This window comes from Pteropus medius, unplaced genomic scaffold, assembly GCF_902729225.1.
Source record: "Pteropus medius unplaced genomic scaffold, Ma_sr-lr_union100, whole genome shotgun sequence".
Classification (NCBI taxonomy): Eukaryota; Metazoa; Chordata; class Mammalia; order Chiroptera; family Pteropodidae; genus Pteropus; species Pteropus medius.
In genome coordinates this window covers 3663814-3686085 of record NW_024349799.1, presented here as the reverse complement: position 1 = coordinate 3686085, position 22272 = coordinate 3663814, and the positions used below count along the sequence as shown (strand labels likewise).

The 22272-nt window shown below is 47.5% G+C and overlaps 1 protein-coding gene and 1 pseudogene across 5 annotated transcripts in view; one reads left to right on the top strand and one right to left on the bottom strand.

Moving 5' to 3' along the window:
• MSI2 (musashi RNA binding protein 2) overlaps positions 1-22272 on the bottom strand; it is a 375150-nt gene that overhangs the window by 206513 nt on the left and 146365 nt on the right. The gene's annotated exons all lie outside the window — the stretch shown is intronic.
• Positions 15027-15142, top strand: LOC120621280 (uncharacterized; annotated as a pseudogene).

Here is a 22272-nt window from a genome sequence, read left to right as displayed (position 1 = left end):
GACAGGCCTGCCTCACAAGGGTGGAGCAGCCTAATTCAGCGGGCAAAGAGGAGACATGCTTTTAAGTGTCAGCTCAGCCCCTAACTTGCCCTTTGACCTTAGACACCCTCCTAGCACGGAGTTCTCTCCTCTGCACAATGTGCTTCTGTGGAGCCATGAGTCACAGAGTTCCAGGGCTTCCCCACTTGAGCAGCCTCTCTACAGCCAGGCTTGCGGGCACCGTCCTCGGGCCTTCTTCGGGTAGCTGGGGTAGGGTGGGCGGTGAGGAGAAGCCGTCCCCACAGGAGCCAAGTGTGCCCGACGCAGCTGCCAGGAAGTCTCATTAGTCAGCACCAACAGCTGCTGCCACAGAACACGTGGCACCAACGGGGACGCACCCAAGACTTTGCTAAATCTTTGGGGATGGCTGGAGAGCAGGAGCGGCCAAGGAAAAGCAGGATTCCAGAATTTCCATGGGGATCCGTGGGGGCTCTCACCTCATTCACGCCCCCCGACCCTTTCTGTGAACACTTACTTTCCTCAGACCCAGCTATGAGCTTGGCTGGATCGTCAAGTCAGGAGTGGGCCCCTGGCATTGTCAGCCAAGTGGACAGAGAAGTCACCGAAGGTAGCAAACTATCTCCAAGGGCCCTGAAACCCCAGCCACCATGTTCTGTTTCCCAGGGCTGGGAAGAAGCCAGTCAGGTGAAGGTGGTTTGAAAGAATATGAGTCCCCCGCATCACTGCCTTTCCTCACTCCTCAAATTTTGATGACAGTAATTTGGTAAGTATGCCAATGCTCTCCTGTCCTCGGGAAGAGTCTGAGCATCGAATTTCCCTGACTATCTGCCAGAGATATCCCAGGTCACATGAATGTGGGAAGGAGGTGCCATCCTACGAACCTGTCAGAAAGAAAGGAAGGGAAACATGGCCCCCGGCCAGTGGCGCCTTCCTCTCTGCCCCCTCATCCTATGCTCTCGGCCTCCCAGAGTCTTTTCAACATCTCGCACTGTTCACCCAGCCTCATCTTGGACGACGGAACCTGGACTATGGACTGTTTCCCACAAGAAGGAAGATACTAAAGGGAGGCCAGCGAGAACGAAACACCCGATTCTTCTGGGGAGCAGTGGGGTGCCTCACTGGACAGGCTGCAGAAAACCTTCCAGAAGCTGACGAGCCCCTTGCTATTTAAGGAAAATAAATCCCCAAATAAAAACCTCTCCAAGTTCTGAATCTTACAGCAACTCTCCTTTAGGGAAGTAAAGTTATTCATGCTTGAAAACCAAAAAGGTAAACGTCTGCAGAAGGTTCATCCAAACTGGCGGTGCGGATGTACAAGACCGTGAATGTGGGCTGGAGCCCAAGTTTAAAAGCAGACTTATAAGGGGTGGGGGCCGGGGGGAGATGCCTCACTTAGATCCCTCTGCCCTGGTGTCTGTCCTTCCCCTGAAGCCACTGAGCTGTTGGCAATAATGAAATAGTAATAAAAGGCAGGCATTCCCCTGGCCTCGAACAGGGAACTACAGAAACGACTACTGTCGCTTGTGGACCTACTGTGGGCCAGGCTGTTGCTTGTGGACCTACTGTGGGCCAGGCAGGCTGCTAAGTATTTCTCACATTCCAATTAGCCAACATTATACGCCTGATGAAGTTGAAATCACATGAACAAGTTTAAATAACGTAGAAAGTAAGGGAGGGAAAAGAGGAGAGAGAAAAAGAAAAAGAAAAGGAAAGGAAAAAAAGGGGGAAAAAAAAAAAAAAGAACCAGGCTGAGAGGAAAGAAAAAAGAGAGCAACCCAAATTAGACACGGCTTCTGTGCATCACACGGGAACTTTGTCTTACAGAATCTCCCTTCGCTGAAGATGAAAAAGGCTCCGAGAAGTTCACAGATGCATGAAGTTGAAGCCTGAAGCTGAGATTCAAACCCAGTACCATCCAACTGCAGGTCTGTCTACATTTTGATGAAACCCTTACAGTTCTCAAAAAACCCTCCTTCCCTGCAGTGACAACCAGCCAGCCCAGTACAGGCTGCAGGGTGAGTGATGAGTGACACAGCCGGTGGTGTGCAGGGCTTGGAGATGCTTCCCAAGGAGGGTTTGGACGCCTTACATGCCTGAGTCTAGGAGAGGCCAAGAGGGAAGCCAGACTTCGCAGATACTCAAAGCCTCAGGACCGAAAATGACTCCCCAATGTTTTAAGAAGCATCAGCCTCGGGCCTTGGAGTGGGTGGGCGGCTCTCTTTTAATGCAGACCCCTTGGTAAGAAGTATATGCATGAGCACCCATCCTCACTGAGCAGCAAGAGGCCTGCCAGGGCCTTGGGACCCCTCTTCTCCCTGGTTAGCCATCTTGTGCACATGAATCACCAGAACCAGGCAAGGATGTGGGCGGTTCTGCAAAGCCATCCCCGTCACTGGAAAGAAAATACAAAGACTCCAGCCTCCCATTAGTGGAGGACCAGCGTCATCGCCAAGGACGGTGCCTGTACACACTGTTTTCAGTTCTGCCAGGGCTGTGAGGTCCCCGCAGCCCTGGCAGAACAGCAGGGGGCAGTGTTGTCAGGAGCAAGCTGGCAAGAGCCACAGCCCCTGCCCAGATGGCCCCTGACCTGTGCCTGATCTGAGCCTGGGCACCTCTCTGGGCTCTGTTTCCTCAGTGGTAAAGAGAGATGATCCAGGCCCACTCCCTCGAGGTTTTGCCAGCTCACACATACCAGAGACGCCAACTCTCCAGGTAACTCTGCGGCCTATTCCCTGCAGTGCACCGCCCCCGATCCCCCCTTACTCTTTACCCCGGGCAGCTGGAAAATCACGTCCACACCCATGGCGCAAAGGCACGTAAATGAACAAACACACACCGAGATTCAGTACACAAAGTGTGTGCCCGCACAGACTGCCATTCATTAAAGGCCTGTGGCAGTCAGCCAGATTATAAATAGACCAGCTCATTTTTAAGATGACCAGCTCTTCAGCAAAGTTCTTTGGCCCTTAGCAGTGGTGTGAGCCCTGCCTCCTCTTAACCTCTTTTAGCTGAATGCTCGACAGAGAGCCCAGTTCTGACCCAGCCAAGCCAGCAAATCAGAGTCGTGCGCACACACACGCATAACAAACCTCGGGTAAGACTGTCTGATAAACAGGATCTGATTGATGCTAAGCCCAGAGATACAGGTTCCAAAGAGGTCTCTCAAGTCACAGGAATGACAAACACAAAGCTGTTTAAAAAGGAATGAGGGGCATGGCTTCGCATGCCTCAGCGAGCGCTCGGCAGCGGGACCAAGCTGGCTCCTAGGCTCACTTCTCAGACCTCCATCGGCGTATGGCGTACCCATCACCACCTCTCCAGCTCACGGTTCAGGACAAGCCCTGTGTTCCCGCCCTTCCAAGCACCGTTCAAACTGCCTTGCACAGCACCCGGGGTGGGGAGGATGCCCGGAGGTGATTTGCAGTTGAAATAACCACCTAACTCTGGGGAGACCAGGCAGTGCTGATAGCCTACCCTTAGCACAAGCCGTAACCAAGGAAATCTTAATGACACTGAACCTTAGCCAGAATAGAACTCCATCCCTCCCCACCTCAATATCACAGGCACCAGTTTATCATGTGGCTCTAATTACAGGAGACAGGCATATATACCTTCATTCAGTTATCTTCAACCACATTGGTGGTATCAATAATATATGACCAACGTTTATATTCCAGGGAACCAGGCATGCTAGGACCCCTTTACCTGCTGGATTATTATTGTGGGCTGAATGTATGTATCCTCCCACACACTCAAATTCATATGTCGAAGCCCTAACCCCCACCTGTGATAGTGTTTGGAGCTGAGGCCTTTGGGAGGTCATTAGATTTAGATGAGGTCATGAGGGTGGAGCTCCCGCCATGGGACTAGTGACCTTATAAGAAGAGGAAGTGATTGGAGCTGGAGCTCTCTCTCCACCCTGTGAGGACACTTTGAGAAGCTGGCTGTCTGCAACCCAGGAAGAGATTCTTCACCAGGACACGATTATGCACCCTAATCTCAGACTTCCAGCCTTCAGGACCGTGAGAAATAAATGTCTGCTGTTTGAGACACCCACTCTACGGTATTTTGTTATGGTGGCCTGAGCTGACTAAGACAGTTATAAACCTCCAACTTCTCTCCATTGTCTCCATTGTTTCAACTTTTCTCTCTGGCCCTCAAACACTAACACAGACTTTCTGCCGGAAATTTGTGTCGGATTCTTAGGAAACGCCCCAAGCCTGGGCCCTCTCCTATGCTGCGAGGTCCTGCAAGACTAAGACCACCTGACCAGTGCCTAGCACATGACCTGCAACAGCCACCCCTCGACTTATGAACGAGAGTTACCTCAGAATAGATCTTTATGGTCCTGATGAGGAAGGCTTGGGTTGGCCCAACTCCTTCCTCCAAAATATCCAATCTCCATCATCACCCAAGGAGGCACTTCTGCAGCAACCCCCCTCACCCCATGTCCTCCAAGTCAGAGTAGGCCATAGTTTGACTAGAAAATTTCACAGTCCACACTGAGTGCAAATCCTCACACAGATCTACAAACACCTCTCAGCCTCCACTCTGCACAGTCCCATAAATCACGCAGACTAGATCAGAGCAACCATAAGCTGGAGGAGCCAGGTCCACCCCAGAATCACCAGGAAGACAGAAGACTGGGCCTCAAATTGTATATCAGGAAATTGACATCCGATGTCAACTGACAGTGACAACTAATGGACACCTAATGTCTACCTCGACAAGTCTCAAGTGACTCAACTGCGCAGACATATGACCCGATTCTCTCTAATGGAAGAGCTAAAATTCTCAGGTCCCAGGACCCAGGTTCCAGATCGGACTAGGCTCTCCATGGCGGTGACTTATTCTGTTCCCCCCGCTCCTCTGATTAAACCCCTCACCTCGACCCGCTTCCATTTTTCCTCTAAAATACTGTAATTTCGAATTCAGGGGCGGGGAAGTGTTTTAACTGAACTGTGGCTTTCAAAATAGTCCTGACCTTCCTGCTCCCCATCCCCCTTGTCACAGAGCAACAGAAATTAAATTGATTCCCGCTATCAGCATTCTGCATCTCAGCGATTATGCCCAGCCACCAGAAAAGTCAGCTTTCTGCTCCATCTCATGAACAGGAACCCTGTTGCTAAATCCAACCCCACAGGCTCAGGAAGGAGGTGATGGAGGAAGAGGGGGTAACCGAGGGGCACAGGTAACGATTTATAGCCCCCTTGTCACTGTGTTCTTATCTTTGTGGCCAGCCCCTTCTCAGAAATGGTGCCCGTTACTGAGCTCCCGTGAGGGCTGCCCTCTGGGACCCAGCCGTTTGGGACAGGTGGCCCAGCTGGGGAGCGGAAAGATTGCTGTGGAGAACCCATCCTGCCCTTGGCCAAATCCTCGTCTGGGCATGTCGCCACCCGGGCGTCTCAGCTCAAACCGCCTCTACTGAGACACAAGCAGGGGAGGGAGAGGTTGCAGTGAAGCAATGAAGGGTGAACATCCTCAGAGAGGCCCTTCCATGATCCCCCCAATCCAGATGAGGCCCCCTCTTCCTCTCAGAGCACACACTGCACTTTCGCTGCGAAGCACCTAACACAACTTGTAATTGTGTGAGTGTGTGTATCTGTTTAATGTCAGTCTCCCTCACTAGATCAAGTCCTGTGAGGGCCGGACCACGACTGCCTTCCTCCCCACAGTATCAAACATTCAATAAATATTTATTGAATAAATAAGTAGAAGAAAGAAACACTTTACCGCAGGCTACTAGAAACGGGATACTAACTTATTTTTGGTTGGGCCTCTTGGGAATCGTTTTGGTCCACACTGCAATACAGGAATAGACTATATGAACTTACGTGGTTCTCTGTTTTTTTTTTAATTTTCCCTTTCCTGGGACCTCTCATTTTTGACTAGGTAAAACACCAGAAAAGGTATCCCTGTCCCATAGCAAAGAGGTGACAGAGCCCAGGATCAAAGTTTCAAGGCTTCATTGCCGTGAACACTGGAATTCTACCTAGCCACCTCTGAAAACATCCTTTCCTTTCTCTCCCCCGTCCCTTGTCCCTTGCAGTTCATTCCACCGCCGTGCCATGATCACCAGGAAGGGCAGTCCCACTGCTGAGACCCTCCCTGAGATGGAATTCGAGTTTTGACCCGACCCAAGTTCGTTACTGGCATCTAACGGGTTTGGCTCACCGAGTCATCCTTCTGATGACCCAGGAGCAAAAGCCAAGAAATTTCATTTATTTATTTTTACCTCACTTTGTTCCAAAAGCAACCGGAGGTGTCTTACAAAAATATCCATACCCTGATAAAAGTAGATGAAGAAATGAGTGAGGATGGGAAACATTATAAATCTTAATAAAAGTTAAGGTTAATGCCCGAAAGCATACATCATAATTGATAGAGGCATTCCGGAGACGTGAGATCTGAAAGCTTCCTTTCCCAAATTCCATCCTCAACGGGAAGATGGGGAGCATTTCCGCTGATGTTCGGCAGACACTTGACCCACCCTACGAGCGTCTGGGCTCAGCTTTGGGGATCCATCAACAATGCACACACCAGGCTCCGGGCTGCAAGTGTCTCTGATGTCCTTGAATCCCGTGTCAAACGCTCCCAGTTGGGGAGAGGCACGTTGCTGGAGTCAACCCAGGAGAAGGGACAAAAAGGAGAGGGGGGAACGTTTCCTTCTAAAACCTGGGCATGTCAGCATTTGTATCTGCTGGCAAAATAAACCCTGTCTGACCTTGGGCAGGACTAGATGCTCTCCTTGGTCTTTCCAATTCTAAAATGTTTATGATTTTGTGATTCACGGACGTCATATTCAAAAAAGCGGTTTTACTGGAACACCCTGGCAATCGGTAATCTTTCTCTTCCACATGCTCACTCCCACTCCTCTGCCTACCAGTGAGGATGGGCTGCCTACACCCAGGGGCTACTCCGTCCCAGTCTCCCGAATCGTCCCACTGCCACTCCCATGCCTGCCGATGCCCATCTCAGCAGAGCGCGGCCCATGCTGGACCGCTCTCCCTGCACCCCCGCAACCCCCAGGCAGGGCATAGGTTTCCTTCTGTCCATACTTTTCAGAGAACCCCATACCCAGAATGCCAGTACAACAGTTTTTCCCAGAATATCTGTGCATAAACATCCCTTCTTCTATGATGTTATCTGTTCCCAGTCCTTGTCATAACAGGAAATATCTGCTGAGTGCATATTCTGTGCCACATACTGAGCTGAGCCCCTATCGTGAATTCTCTCATTTAATCCTCACCACAGTCCAGTGAAGTAGTTACTTAACTATTATTCTTCCCATCTTACAGATCAGCATATTGAGATTCAAAGAGGTTAAGATGCTCAAGGCCACACCAGGATTCCATCCAGGTTTATCTCATTGGAAAGATCTTAACCACTACACAGTATCATGATGTCTGCTTCTACCTTCCGTATGGAACTTCCCCATTTTAATTGCTTCATCGCTCAGTTATAAATTTTTCAGACTTGCATTCATTCCAAGAGCTAAGTCCCCACTTGTAGCACTGTGGTGCAGGGAAGCAGATGTGGGTTTCGTGGTCCTGCAGACTAAGGCTCTTATTGAGGGTCCCATGACCCCCTGGAGTTGAGCTAATAATGCCCCAGGTCTCCTCAAGTCACAACCTGGTTATCATACGAGTGTGGAAATTCCTGGACAGATAAACATTTTTCCAGGAGGGATGAATGCACCCTATGTTTCGGACAATACATAAAACATGAATCTACCACTCAGGCTCATCTGAAGAGCAATGAATCTATCACCAAGGACCTCAGGGGCATTCCGAAGAAGCCATATGCTTTTAGTGGAATGCCCCACCCCTGGCTGGGGAGGCCCCTTTAACATGTGGAAACGATTTTCTAATTAAATGATGAGCATGCTGTGTTGACTTTAAGTGTAAGAGCAGCCCAGGAGAGGAAGACGGTAGATTAGAGGTCCATGAAAAATAAATTGTGCTGCAGTATTAAGGTCAGATCACCTTTGGTGCCTCCAGCTCCCCACTGTCCAGCCTCTATGCGGTGACGTTCGAAAATGCTGACCGTGTCATTTGTCTGCTTAAAACATACTGAAGGTTTCCATGGCACTTAGAACAAAACGCAAACTTCTTTCCCTGGCTCCCAAGGCTCTGAGTCACCTATCTGCTCTTCTCCCACGCTCTTGGCTCCATCACACTTGCTTTCTCTTCTGATTCTTGAATCATCAAGTTCAATCCTGTCACAGGGCCTTTGCACTGCTGGTTCCTGCCCAAACTATCATCCCCCAGATCTGCACACACCCGGCTCCTTCTTTCATTCAGGCATAGCTTCAATGCCATCTTCTGAGAGAGGCTTACCCTGACCACCCTATCAAAAGTAGCCCCAAGCACTCTTACGTTATCCAACATATTTTCTTCATAGCAAAGGGCGCAACCTGATACGTTTGTTGTTTATTTGCCTGCCATGTGAATGTCTTCCCCTTAACCCTACACTGAAATGTATGCTCCAAGAAAGGAAGAACCTTGTCCGCCTTACATCCCCCAGTGCCTAACGCGGCGCCTGGCACATCACAGATGCCCAGCAAAAATGTTCTGAGGGAGGAGGAAGAGGAGGCAGGAACCACAGCACAAGCCAGAGAGGAGGTCCAAGGGTTTAAGGAAAGTTGAGTACATGACAGATTAGAGCGGGAAGGAACGTGGCATTAGGAAGCAGAAGTGATTCAGCCTGGCTTGGATGGGGACAGCAGGCAGAAGAGACAAGGAGTGAACAAGGAGCTGCTTAGGAGATAAACATCAGTTTCAAGGAATGAGTCAGGGAGAGCTGTTCAGTAACACTACTGTTCTCCCAGACAGGAAATCAGAGCAGGAGGTCAGACTGGAGTGGGTAAGCGCCGTGTGAGGAGGGTGTCCAATGGTACAGTGGTAGGGGGTATGGGGGAGAAGGGTGGGGAGAGGCCTGGGCTGCAGCTGCAGATAGAAACTAGAGGGAGGATGGCAGCTGGACTCAAGCCAGCAGGGGCTGAGAGATGCGCATTTCTAGAGAAGGGACCAAGGGCAAAGACAAGGCCCCACGAGCACCTCATCCCAAGGTCAGACTGCCTGATTCCTGTCTGGAAGGAGCAGCCTTTCGAGTGACTGGATGTGACTGTCTCCACCTAAACCCAACTCTAATGCTGGGAACAAGATAAACGCATATGGCAGAAATCTGAGAAGGGAACAGAGCCTCTGAGACAGAAGGCAGCAAGGCGAAGCAGAGGAAGAGGGGCTGCTGAATGGCGCCCCCCACCCCCACCCCGGGCCCCACGCACCCTCTGTCACAGATGAGGAAACTAAGATCCTTTCAGACGATGAAACTCTGGTTCTCATCCACCAGAGCCACATTAAGTGCCTGGTAATTCAATAATTCAATTAAGAAAGCTCAACTCTTTTTTTTATAAAGCTTAATATTTAATGGAAGAGTTATGAAGTACGACACAACTCGGGGTGATTAATAGTTACAATTAAAGGCTGAACGTGTTGAGGGGAGAAAGGCACAGCTTAGTGGAAGCACATTTGTGCTGCAAAGGATACAGCACAGCACACTTACCGACTGGAGAAGCCTTCTCCCCATACTGCACACCCTAGTCATGTACCCAGCAGAGCCTGTCTCCAAGGTGGACCCTGTGTACACAATTACCTGGCAAATCCGCCCTGGTACAGCTGGACACTACCTGGAGCAGAGCACCAGGTGAGGGTCCCTCCCAGCCTCCTAACAAATCAGAGCTTGTTTACTGCAGAGCCAGAACAAGGCCCACTCTGCCCTGTTGTTCCACCCTCCTTCCAGTGCAACCAAGTCTCCTAGAAGGCAGAAAGGTCAGGGAAGGAATGCGATGGGTCAGGCAGGGAGAGGGGATGGCTGAGCACCGATAACCGCTCTGTGGGCATCAAGGCGTCGTTCTGGCATCTCGTTCTTCTTGTGTTAAGGAAAACCTCACTCCTAGACCACAGGTGTCTCTGGCCTCCAGTCACCCAGGTGGAGGGTTCAGGAAAAGATGGGCCACACTGACCATGCTACAACACAGCTGGCCTTGAGGCCTCCAGGCTTGGCCTCTTGCCCCCACAGCTGCCTCTACCTGTTGATTCAAAGGCAGGTGCAACACCCACAATGCATTACTCTGGAGCTGATTCCATCTGTGACCCACTTCACATGAAAGGAGCCACCAGAGCCAGGCTGCCGTCTTGGGCCCACACAGCCGATGCCATGCCACATCCCACATGTGGCCATTTACAACCACAGGGCTCTGATTTCTTCGCTCAGGAGCACCTGCCTGAACATCAGGAAGGAACGAAGGGCTGCTTCCTAAAGTGTAGCCTGGGCTCCCAGGCTGTGAGTTTGTCTCAGTTACAGAAAGCCCAGGCCCTGGAGGGAATGATCTTCAAGGGTTACGATGAAGAAATGGGGAGGAGACCCCAAACCAACTATGAAGAAATAATGAATTATGTAAGTATTAGTGGGAATCGATGGGAGAAGGCCACAGCCATTCTCTGGGGGACCCACCTTGGGCCCATCGGGGACAACCTGCAGAGCAGAAACAAGCTCTGCAGCTGCAAGATGCCCAGTCAAGACTGAGGCCCGGTGCACAACAGGGCAGGTGAGTGCAAATGCTGCCTGGAGCTTGTATGCTCGCAGATTTCAATCTTTTGACCTTCCATTATCTAAGAACAATCAGTTAACATTACAGTATTGGGAAGGGCAATTCCAGTGAGTGAGGGGGCAAAGCTTCCACTCTCCAGTTGAACCATGGTTAGCTGGAACTTTCCAGGAAGGTAGTAGGTATCAATCAGGTAAGCTAACATGTCCATGATGGCTTGATGAGCAAGTGACCTTTACTGAGCATCTACTACATACCTGAGAGCTGGGACAGGGATTATAAATCCTCTCTTCTGACTCCCACCATGGGAGGTGGGGGATTACCACCCTCACTTTTCAAAGGGAGGCAAATGAGCTCAGAGGAGTCAAGAAACTTGCCTAAGGTCCCACAGTCCACAAGTGCTGGCTCCAAACCCAGGTCTGTTGACCTCAGAGTGGGAGTTCCAATAGGTATGGAATGAAGGTGTCCAGGCCCAGGACAGCCCAAAATGATATGCTAGGGTTGCCATCCCCCAACCTGATTCGTGGTGGCACTTCAACTGGGCCTTCCAGGTTAGCATCCTCCACTTAACCAAAAGGGGAGGGGATTGCTATTGGTTACCATTTAATGCTGAATGAGTTTCAGTAACTGGGAGCCCTTTTATCTCTAAAAGTGGAATAGAGTAGGGGTCCCCAACGCCTGGGCCGTGGACCGGTACCAGTCGTGGCCTGTTAAGAACGGGGCCGCACAGCAGGAGGTAAGTGGGCAAGCCAGAGCTAGCATCACCGCCTCAGCTCCACCTCAGATCATCAGGCATTAGATTCTCATAGGAGCACCGGTCCTAGTACCAAAAAGGTTGGGGACTGCTAGAATACAGCACGGTTTCCAGTTAAAAGCTTTATAGACAATGGCAGAGCAAATGGAGTGTCCATTTGTTTGTGGTTCTTGAAGACGCCTTCTCCCGGCTCCTGAAATGATAACCAAGGCCAAATCCAGGAAGAAGAGGTAGGCAGGACAGCGAACCCAGACCCTCTAAACAGCTAAAGCCCCTTCACTTCGCGGCCAGAGTCCAGAGCCACCTCCTGCTCTCTGCTCTGACCCCTCCACCCAGCCACCACCGTGGCATTGCCCTACTTCCTCAACTTGCCCCAACATGGCAGAGCCACCCATGGGTGAGACAGTGACCCTCAGAGCTGCCAGCACACAGGCCCAGGAAAGGAGTGAGTGGATGTTCAGAGACCTTCAGCCTTGAGGAGCAGACAAACAGATGGACTCCGATGAGTGCACCCCGGAGGCTCTCACGTGGCCAGATGAGCAATAAAGAGCTGGAATAAGAAAAATAAACCCAGAAGAAACAAGACTATTGCATTTAAGGGTAAATGCGTTTGGTAAAGACTTTTCAATGAATGAATGACCAAACTGACAGCTTTCCTGGATCACTAACATATCTTGAGCCCAAACATGCCCGTCGGTTGGGGTACAAAGAAGAAACCTGCCCTTGAGGCACATGCCCACAGGGGTAGCATCGACACTGTCGTTATTAATACTGTGGAGAACCACATGCAAAGAGAAAGAAAGCGAGCTTGGATTTGGCTGAAAAAATATCTTAAAGCAATACTAATTAATTATAATCGCTGATGTGAACTGTTTGCCATTCATGCCTAATTACTGTGCAGCAAAACAATGGTGTTTACCATTAAAAGCACATCACGTTAATTTTGGGGTGAGTTTTCTTTGATGGCAACAGAATTTCCAGCGAATGGGCAAATGTGTAGATACTTCTATTCGTGGCCCGTCCACTAACAATCACCAGACATTGGAGGAAATCCCATTCGTATACATAATAATGCATGTATGATTTAAATGGACATTATACTGATCACTCACTGTGTGGGAAGTCCTCTGCTAAGGACATATGTGCAGCTATCTCCTTTAAGATTCCCAATCCTATGAGATACATTCTACTATTTCACCATTTTACAGGTAAACTAACCTGCCCAAGATCACACAGTTGGGAAGTGATGGGGCCAAGAACCAGCAGCCAGGTCAGGTCTGCCTACCTCTGGAGTCCACGTTCATCACCGATACAACAAATGCAGAGCGAATGCACAAAAACAAGTCTGGAAGGACACACACCAAAATACTAATAGCAGCTAGCTCTCAGTGATGAGGCTATAATTCTTTTTGCTTGGCTATATTTACGTCATTAAAAAAATTCTATAATGGATATGAATTCGGCGGGGAGGCGGGGAGGGAGTGTCATTGTTTCGTTGGTTTGTTTTTAAGGAGTGCGGCTTCACTAGTTACAACTGTCCCTATCCAGAAGCCACATACGTGGTGGAGAGGAGGGAGCCCAGGCATGCGGGGCATGACAAACCCTAGCTGGCCATCTATACCAACCTTCAGTGTGCAGCAGACGTCCTTGCTATCTGGCCCTAACAGATGGTCCTCACTTCATCACAGCCTCCCCGGATGCCAGAGGGGTGGATGGAAGCTCCAAAAACATCTAGCTGTGAAGGAAAGTGGCAGCAGGAGCCACTGGCCTATGAGCACAAAGATGGCCCTACAGAAATGCCTTTCCCAGGGTCTGACAGCAAACGATCAGCTTTTCTTCCTCTTATTAGGAAGACAAACTACTTAAGTTAATCTCTTAGTCACACATATACACACACACACACACACACAACCGAAAAGCTTTCAAAATCAGAGCTAGTCTCTTTCCCCAGCCATCTCAGAGCAAAGCTACATATCTAGGGGCTGAATGGAATCAGGCTGAAATACAGGGCTAACTCGGAACAGCTCAGGTGCCATCTAGAAGGTTCTACCCACCTGCAGCCAGCTCTGTAGGAGTCTGCCCTGGTTAGACTGAGGACATCTCTCAGATCCAGGAGGGACTGCTCCCCACTTCAGGAAGAGCCAGAAGTACTGAGAAAGACCTCAATGGCAGCACAGGCAAGGGCGACATCTAAGGCATCATGTCCAGGTTGGGAGTTTTCTCAACGATCTCCATCTCCAGTGCCTAGCTCTGTGGCTGATGTATAGACTGCATCACGACTGATTCACAAATAAGTACCAAGTAGCAACTATGTCTTACCCAGAGAGTAGAGGGGGCCAGCAACCAAAGAGCAGGAAGAACTGAAGGACCTGGGGAATGGTTACCCACGGCGAGGGTCGGGGAGAAGGGAGGCCTCATAACTGTGCTTACGCAATTACACTTCCTGATAAAGTAGACAAAATAAGAGATTTGAAATTAGAAGACCTTGCTTTGAGCCCTTGCTTTTTGCTACTCAATTAATTTTGTGTGCCCTTAGAAGAGTGATGGCGTTCTAAACATAGAAACAGGTAACCAATAGTTCCCAACCCTAGCTACACATTAGGACTTTTCAAAATAAATGCTCACGCTCCACTCCAACCTTACCATCTAATCCCCAGAGATGGATGAATTCGTACATATTTTTTTAAAAGCTCTTAAAGTAATCCCAATATACAGCCAAATTTAAAAACCACTGACATACATATACCCAACCACTAATATATATAAAGTATAGCTATATTTATAGCTATATCTATGTGTATATTTAAAAACTGTTCAAAATACATTAGGTATAGAGTTGTTCCACTGCCAAGCTTAAAAGCCAAAATTAGAAACTATATACTCAGCAAGCAGGGAAGCAGATTCACTCCTAGAAAGTTCTTCCTTAAACCACTGAAAGCCAGTCAAAAATGCGAGTTAATGCCTTGCAGGGTTGAGATACCTAACAAATCAAATTTATCAGAAACATTGCAAAAGAGATTTCCAAATGGATTGGATAGATAGGTTGGACTAAATAACTTTTTAATTCAATGTATTAATGACACCATAACGTTTTATTAACCCCTCCTTGGTGTCTGGCACTTGACATAGGTTGTATCACTTAATCCTGAGAACCACAGGATGAGGAAGGTGGTTGCTGTAAACCTTTCACTCATCGGCTAGAGAGAAGCTGTGTCCCCATCACACACTCCACTCCAGCCAGGCTGGTTTCTTCACATCTGGTGAGGTTCCCATGCACATCCTTGTCTTTGCTTCTGCCAGTCCCACTTGAGAGAATTCAAAGCTTCTCTCAATCAGAATCCTACCAGACAATCACAGTACCTTTCCTAAGTCATCCTGGTTGAGCTGTGGAAGCATAGATCTTAGAATTCAGGAGCCCTGGGCCCTGGATGCATCTGGCACTGCTTGCTTTCCTGTTGGATGGAGTCATCTTCCTCTTAATCCCTTCCCCAAACACTTCTCTACCAGGCCATGTTTAACTAAACCTTCACTCCAAGACTGAAGAGCAGAGACCTCTATTGAAATAAGGGTTGAGATGTGGTTCCACAGTGTAGCAGTTAACATGTCTGCTTTACATGCAGAAAGTCCTGGGTTCGCACCCCACAGGAGCCACGGTCCATGGTCCATGGCCATGCCACCCTGAACAAGCCTGATGTCTGATCTCAGAAGCTAAGCAGGGTCGGGCCTGGTTAGTACTTTGATGGGAGACCACCTAGGAAGACCAGGTACTGTAGGCATAAATAATAATAAATAATAAAAAAAATGAAATAAGGGTTCAGCGGACCCTGGGCCTTTCTCTGGAGAAGGTTTCTATCAAATACAGATGTAAAAGGTAATGAGAAATGAGAGGCCTGCGTTCCTGGCCCCTTCACAACACTGCTGACGCTGTAGTGAACCCTTTCTACTCTGTCTGTAGCTCTCATGAGAGCAAGGACCCTGTCACAGCTCAGTCACCTCAGCAACTGATGTATCAAAAGCACTCTACAAGTATGTACTGAATGATAGAAATAAAATGGGCAAGAGATCAGAAACCTGTCCACAATGGGGGAAACTTGACTCTCAGAGACTTTGTGATTGCTGAAAGTCACAAAATGTACACTGGGTGTCTACTGCGTGCAGGGCACTGAGCCACGAGGGCACGTGGACACACACACACAAAAGCAGCAGTCTGCAGTCCCCGCTGAGCTGGAAAGAAAAGATAAACAGGTAACAAGCTGAACCTTTATCTTAAAAGAGCAATGCAAAATTTAAATAATAATGGTAATGCTTTCACAAGGCAGGATGTAATTGCCAAATGTATTAAAAGAAGAAAAAAGTCACCATTTGTCTTCAGTCATATCCTTTCTAGGACAGAACTGGTATGGGGCTAGGAACAATGATCAAAATCCGCTAAAAATCACAACCGCACATACTTGCTTGAAAGTATTTTATCTGGAGCCATTTTTGTTTCAAGATGACAACCCGAAACATATTCTCAACTCCAGGCCTATCCTGAAATCCTCCTGATGTATCACATTTGGTTAAAATAATTCAAGACTTCAGGGAACGGACGGGCAATAGAAAGCATCTCAAAGTCACAGTAAAACAGACTGCTCACTCTTCACTATATTTTTTTAATGTTTCAAATAACAAATTTCAGAGAAATGTAAATTTTAGAAAAACCTGCATACCACATTCAGAACACCAAAGCTCAGGATCACACTCAGACAGCCTTTCACGGGTAGAGATGTAAATCAGCACAACTTCCCAGTGGTGGGGCAGTTCGGCGACAAATAGCAAATCGCGAAATATATGATTATCTCCTTATTGTAAATTCCTAAAAATGGAACTGCTGGGTCCAAAGGATAGCGTGAACAGGAGAGAACTGCACTGACAAGCAGTCCTGACCACACCGGTTATAACGCCAAATAATGATAATGATCCTGAAAAAAAAAAAAGGCGAAGTGTTCCTAAGAGTTTGAGGAAGTCAATCACAGTACATCAATACCAGACAAACAACGTAGGCATCGAATGTGATCGTATAGAGCATACTGAACTGGAAAGATGTCTCTGACATATCGTCGAACGGAAAAAGCAATCTGGCAAACAACACATAGGATCCCATTTATACAAACGTGAACACAACCACATGTTTACGTATGTGCAGACAGACCCCTGGGAAGCTGCACAAAATGTTACTATGGGTTATCTCAGGGTGATGAAATATGAGTGGAGTTTTTCTTCGTTGACTTCTGTATTTAATCTTTCTAGTAAGCCTACTGTTCTTAAGCAAAATCACAGCACTTAAAAATAATCTCCCTTCATTTACAGACCACCCGATTCTTGCCGTGTTTCACTTATCTCACCACTGATTCTGGCAGCTGATTCTAATTCTGGAATATTCCGGAACACCTTCTTGTGACCCAACTGCAACCCTGGCCCTCCCGTCTTCAGGATGTTAAGTGGGATATAATGTGAGGGTAATGCAACTCTGCAGCCCTGGGAAGAAATGCTTGCAGCAGCCAGCCCTGATTTTCAAACCATTGCAAGTGCTTCCTGAGTCTTGCCCTACCTCGGGCAGGGCTGGATCCTGTTGGATGACTAACCTTGCCCCAGGAAGGAAATAGGGCCCTGGCTAAAGCTCATTAAATTACAAAGATCAGGTGTCAGTTCCCAGGCGGAGGCTCACACACATCCCAGAGGTTCTGCTGGACCCAGTTCTGCCCCTTGATTGTAAGCCCCCTCACTTCCAAGCCTGGAGATGCCGCTGTGGACTTGAAGTCATCAGCAGGAAGGCTGGGGGCAGCCTGAGCGGGGAGGCAGGGTCGCTGTCCTCCCCAGGAACACGTGACAAGTGCAGCCCTTGGCAAACAACATGGAAGCCTCAGTCTCTGGAGCATACTAACAGACCCAGACCCTACAGGCTGGGACCCTCTACACAGGGACATGTTAATGGTTCCCAAGTCTCGTACCACATGGCCTCCAGGAAGCCAGGAGACAACTCTGTCTTTCAACTTCTGGAGCTATGAGAAAGGTCTTCAAAAGATCCTCAAAAGAAGACAGGAAATGCAAGGGAGGGCCCTATGAATCAGAGAGCCTATTCCCAGGCACAGAGTCCTCCTAACAAGGCACAGAGAGCTATCATCCTTCATGCAGGAAGCAAACGCTCAGAGAAGCTAGGAGACTGGCTCAAGGGCACAGAGCCACCGAGTAAAAGAACTTCAAATACATGTCGATTTTGATCTTCGTTCCACAAGGCTACCGTGCCGTATTGGAGGGACAGCATGTCTCTCCTCCTGAATCATTTAGTCATTCTTGGGTTTGAAGAGTTTAATACAAGACGGCTACCACACATGGCTTTTTCTTTCCATGTAAAAACGAGCTCTGAGAACATCCCAAATAGTTCAGGGTTCACATTGCCCCAAAGGAGCTGCGAGAAGAACTGGCCCTCGACACAACCAGCTGAAACATCACAATGATTGCCCCTGCAGGAGATGTATATAATAAAAATTGAATGCGGCAGCATGAACTTCATACATACTTGTCCTCTTGGTTTATTCATCAGAAATAATTATCTGTGCTTGCTTTCACAAGAGCACATATTTTATGAGGTACATTAAAATTTAATGGATTTTTAATAATATTGTAACTACCGCAAGAGAGAAAACTGGAAAAAGCCACACTACATGTCTCTGCTGCATTTTGGTGGTTTTTGGCCCTAGTGCTGCAAAAGAAGAACTAATTTGGTGTGGAGGGGCAGGCAAGAGAGGGTGAAGAGCCCTGATGGAGGCAGGAGAGGAAGGAGAACACTGGGTGGGTATGAAAAATCTTACAGCTGACTACTGCACAGGAGACCTGTGCTGACGGAGGGAAGTCAAGGAAGAGAAGATGCCAAATTAACACACTACCCTCTATGGTCAATTCTGCTTGATCTGACCTGCTTGGGGCAACTTGGGATCTAGTTCAGACACAGAAGGAAGCTAGCATTGGTCGTGCATAAAACAGACACTTAATTATGGGGGGGAAAAGCCAAGAGAGTTCAACTCTAGGGCTGGAACAGATTCAAAATGTCATTTAGTCCAACTTTATAGAAGGGATAACCAAGGCCCAGAGAGGGTAAATGCTGCCCAAGATCATGAAAGGAACTAGTAGGTAGGCCTTTAAATTTCTACCTCGTATGGCCTAGGTTAAAAGCATATACTTCAAGCTAACTCTGATGGCAGAGGTAATGTCTTCAGTCGTCAATAATCTGCTGGATTTCAAGTTCCATATTTTTAGCCATTTTCTGAGAATTATTATTTTTCATGAGTCACCCAATGGTTTTTATTCCGATACTCATCATAAAAGCTCACTCTATTTTAATTTTTCAAGGGAAGTTCTCTCTCTCCCTATCAGACTCAGAGACATATATTTGAAGAACTCTTTACAGAATCGTGTCGTGTCCAGAGGACATGATGACCCGTCCCCGGTGCCTCATAGAAAGTTCCTCCTACACAAGTGCCTAGTGCACTTGTCCAGGGCCTCCTGATGTGTCACCAGCACAGACACCAATATCTATTTCTAGCCAAGGAAAGATACACGTGGTATCCTGCCACCAATGATACATCCACAGTCAGGCTGACTCACCCATTTGTAAGCCCACTGTCAAAAATAACACCTTGCTAACATTACGTTTCCTAATCTTTGACAAAGTAAAATCCAAATTAAAATGAAAAAAGGCTTAAATGTCAAATGATGATGGTGACTTATCGTGTACTGATTGATATAATGCACCACATCTTGGATGGACAGATTTTTCCATGACATCAATTCAGGCAGCGAGCAAATTTAATGACAATGACGACTAGCGAATGAGCATAGGATTGGAGTTCGCTGGCCCTGGACAAAGTGCTTCCTTTGACCCTTGGCAGCTTTGTGCTACTGAGCACGTACCTTCCTGCCCTGAGCCTCATTTTTCTCATCTGTAACAACGGATATTAAGAATACCTACCTGCATGAGGTACTGTAAGAGTTATATATTTATATGTTAATAAAACAATCAGCATAATGGCTAGTACAGAGCAAAGACCCAATGAGTGATAGTTGTTATTAAAAATACTTAGGATTGACTACCACTAAATATAATTTGAATGGGTTGATAGTTCCTTCCAACTTTCCTACATAAAGCTATAATATAAAATGCCTAATATTAAACAACATTAAATATTAAACCACGGTGTAATACTAAAGCCCAAAATACTGAACACTGCAGCAGTAACTGCCTGACGGACCTCCATGTGCCATTTCACCAACTTGTGATTTTCATTTATTTTGTTTTCTTTAAATTCACTTTACAATGTATTTTGTTTTAACAGAACTATAATGTGCCTTCTTAGGAAGTAGAAGGAGGGGAAGACAAATGAATGGGGAAGAGGGAGAGGAGAGAGGAAGGCTAAGGGAATTCTAGAAGGTTCCATGTGTCCAGGCCTTGTCTCTTACTGCTTTACATTCAAGGGAACACCTCTCCTTTCCACCCACTCACTGTCCTGTACGTGCACCAAGCCTCTCACATGAAACATGTTCACTCCCTACAGATACACATGAGCCACAACAGTCTACAGCTGGAGATATCAAGGCCGAGTAATCACATGACCTCTCAGTGTCCACATGTGCTTCGACAGAGTGCGAGCAGGACTGCCACGGGGCCATTAAGTGAGGACATTAAAAGCGCTGATGTAGCTAAAACACATTAACCTGTAGAGGAAGCCAGGCTATAAGCTGCAGCTCCACCAACATCATAAAAAGTAAAGAGGCCTCCGTAATGGAACCCATATTACAGCCATTGATATAAATTATACCTCAGAACAGGGGAGAAGGGGGTGGGATGTAAAAATGGAACAAGTTCAAACTTCTTTTATTGTAATAGTCTCCAGTTGAGCATAATCACCAAAGCTACAGTGCGATACGATTGCCAAAACTAGACAAACATCTGTGAGATGGATTCATCTCAGAGGGGAGGCCAACAGCTTGTTATCATTAAGCAGCGATGCTCGCTCTGCGATTGAACTGCAGGCCGCCTTGTTACTGTGTTTGCGGAGGCAATTGTACCAGATGTTGGCAACTATCTTCAGATAGATGACGGGCACCTGCTGTGGAGGAAATTTAGCTCCTCATTGGCCTCCCTGATTTGGGGGCAGGGAGGGAGGGGCAAGAAGGAGTGACCCTTCCAGACACCCCATGGTGAGGCTCTAACCAAAAGTGACCAAGAGGACAGGTTAAGCTCACCAGGTGGGAGCCCGCCCATCTGCTCCAACTCAGCTTCTTGTGCCAAAAACCCAAGAAGGGTCCCCAAGGTGCTGGAGGGAAGACGGAGAAATTGAGGAGGCATCTAATTCAGACAGGAGAAGCACAGAGCTCTGCACGATCAGCTCCCTCCGCAGGTTGCCCTTGGTAACCATCTCCGCGACTCTTCAAGAGATCCTAAATTTGAAACATGGCTATGGACATTAATCATCATTAAAAGGCAAATGGGCAATTTTCAAACCATGTCATGCTGACTCAAATGGAGACAAAGGCTCTGAAAGGGGGGCGAGTGGGAACGAGAGAGATAAATACCACCCATGCCACCACGGGTGGTATTTATGACAAAGAAATGACAAATAAAAATCACGAGAGCCCGTAATTCACATTTCAGAGCACCCCGAACATCAGCCGATAGTTAAGGGGTGAAAATGATTCACTCCAAAGTTGGCAGGGCGGACCCAGATCTACCATGCTGAGGCGGGTAGCCTAGCAGAATGCCACCAATAAAATGCAGCCACAGCCATGCTACACCCTGGAAGTACAACCTGACTCTTTTTTCGCCGACGGTGATTACGAGCCACTCAAGGACTCCCTGGATGGGTTTAGTCCTGGAGGCTGACATTCTGCAAGGCAAAGTCAAATGATATTGGCCTGTGTTAAAATGTTCTAACGTGGCCCCTCAGCTGGCTCTAGAAATCATTTCTAAACACACAATTCTCCTTCTTCTTGGATTATCAAAGTTGAACCAGGACACTCCACATTTGACTCATTCTTGCTACAGTCACCGGGTTGAGAACACCAGGTACTAACAATGGCCCTCAGAGAGAGACGGCAGCTGAGCTGTGGCGGCAGAGCACAGTCAGGTCCCAGGGTGTCGTGGGAGAAGTGACCAAGGTCCCAATGTCACTCTTAAGCTTCAGTTTTCTCATCTCTAAAGGAGTGTCCAACGTCCCTTCCAGGTCTGCATGGCTAAGAACCCCAGGCTGTTCTAGTCACAGCCAAAGAAATTAAAGGGTTTGGTCCAGACAGTTGAAAAATTTAATAGACATGTTGAATTCTAAGTTTTCTACATCTACTAGGAGCCCAATTTTGGGCTTACTCTAATATTTAGCCACAAAACAAAATGAAACATGCCTCTTTAGCCTGTAATTAAGGTTGTTTCATGCCCTTAACCAATAAGAACTTTGCTCTGTTAGAAAAAAACAACCCCATACTTCAAAGTTCCTAGGATAGAAATAACAAATTTTCAGAGAAACACTTACTAGAGAATACAGAAATCAAGGCATCAATTTAATTTCACACTCTACCTGCCTTGGACTAATTTGTGTAAATTACATTTCATACTAAGAATCTCAGTCCACGTGACCACAATGGAGAAATAAGCAGCTTGCATCAAATTGAGTTTTTCAGGTATAAATATATAGCTCTTTTTAGTGTGTGAATGTTTAGCTGAAATTTCAATGCAGGTTTTATATAAAAATTTCCAAGTGTTAATTTCCACATTTTCAACAACACATCAATGTCACTGGGTCTTCACAGACCTAAGGAGTGCAAATTAATCCACGTGGATCTGTTTTTTTCTTCTTTTAAAAAAAATGATTAGAAC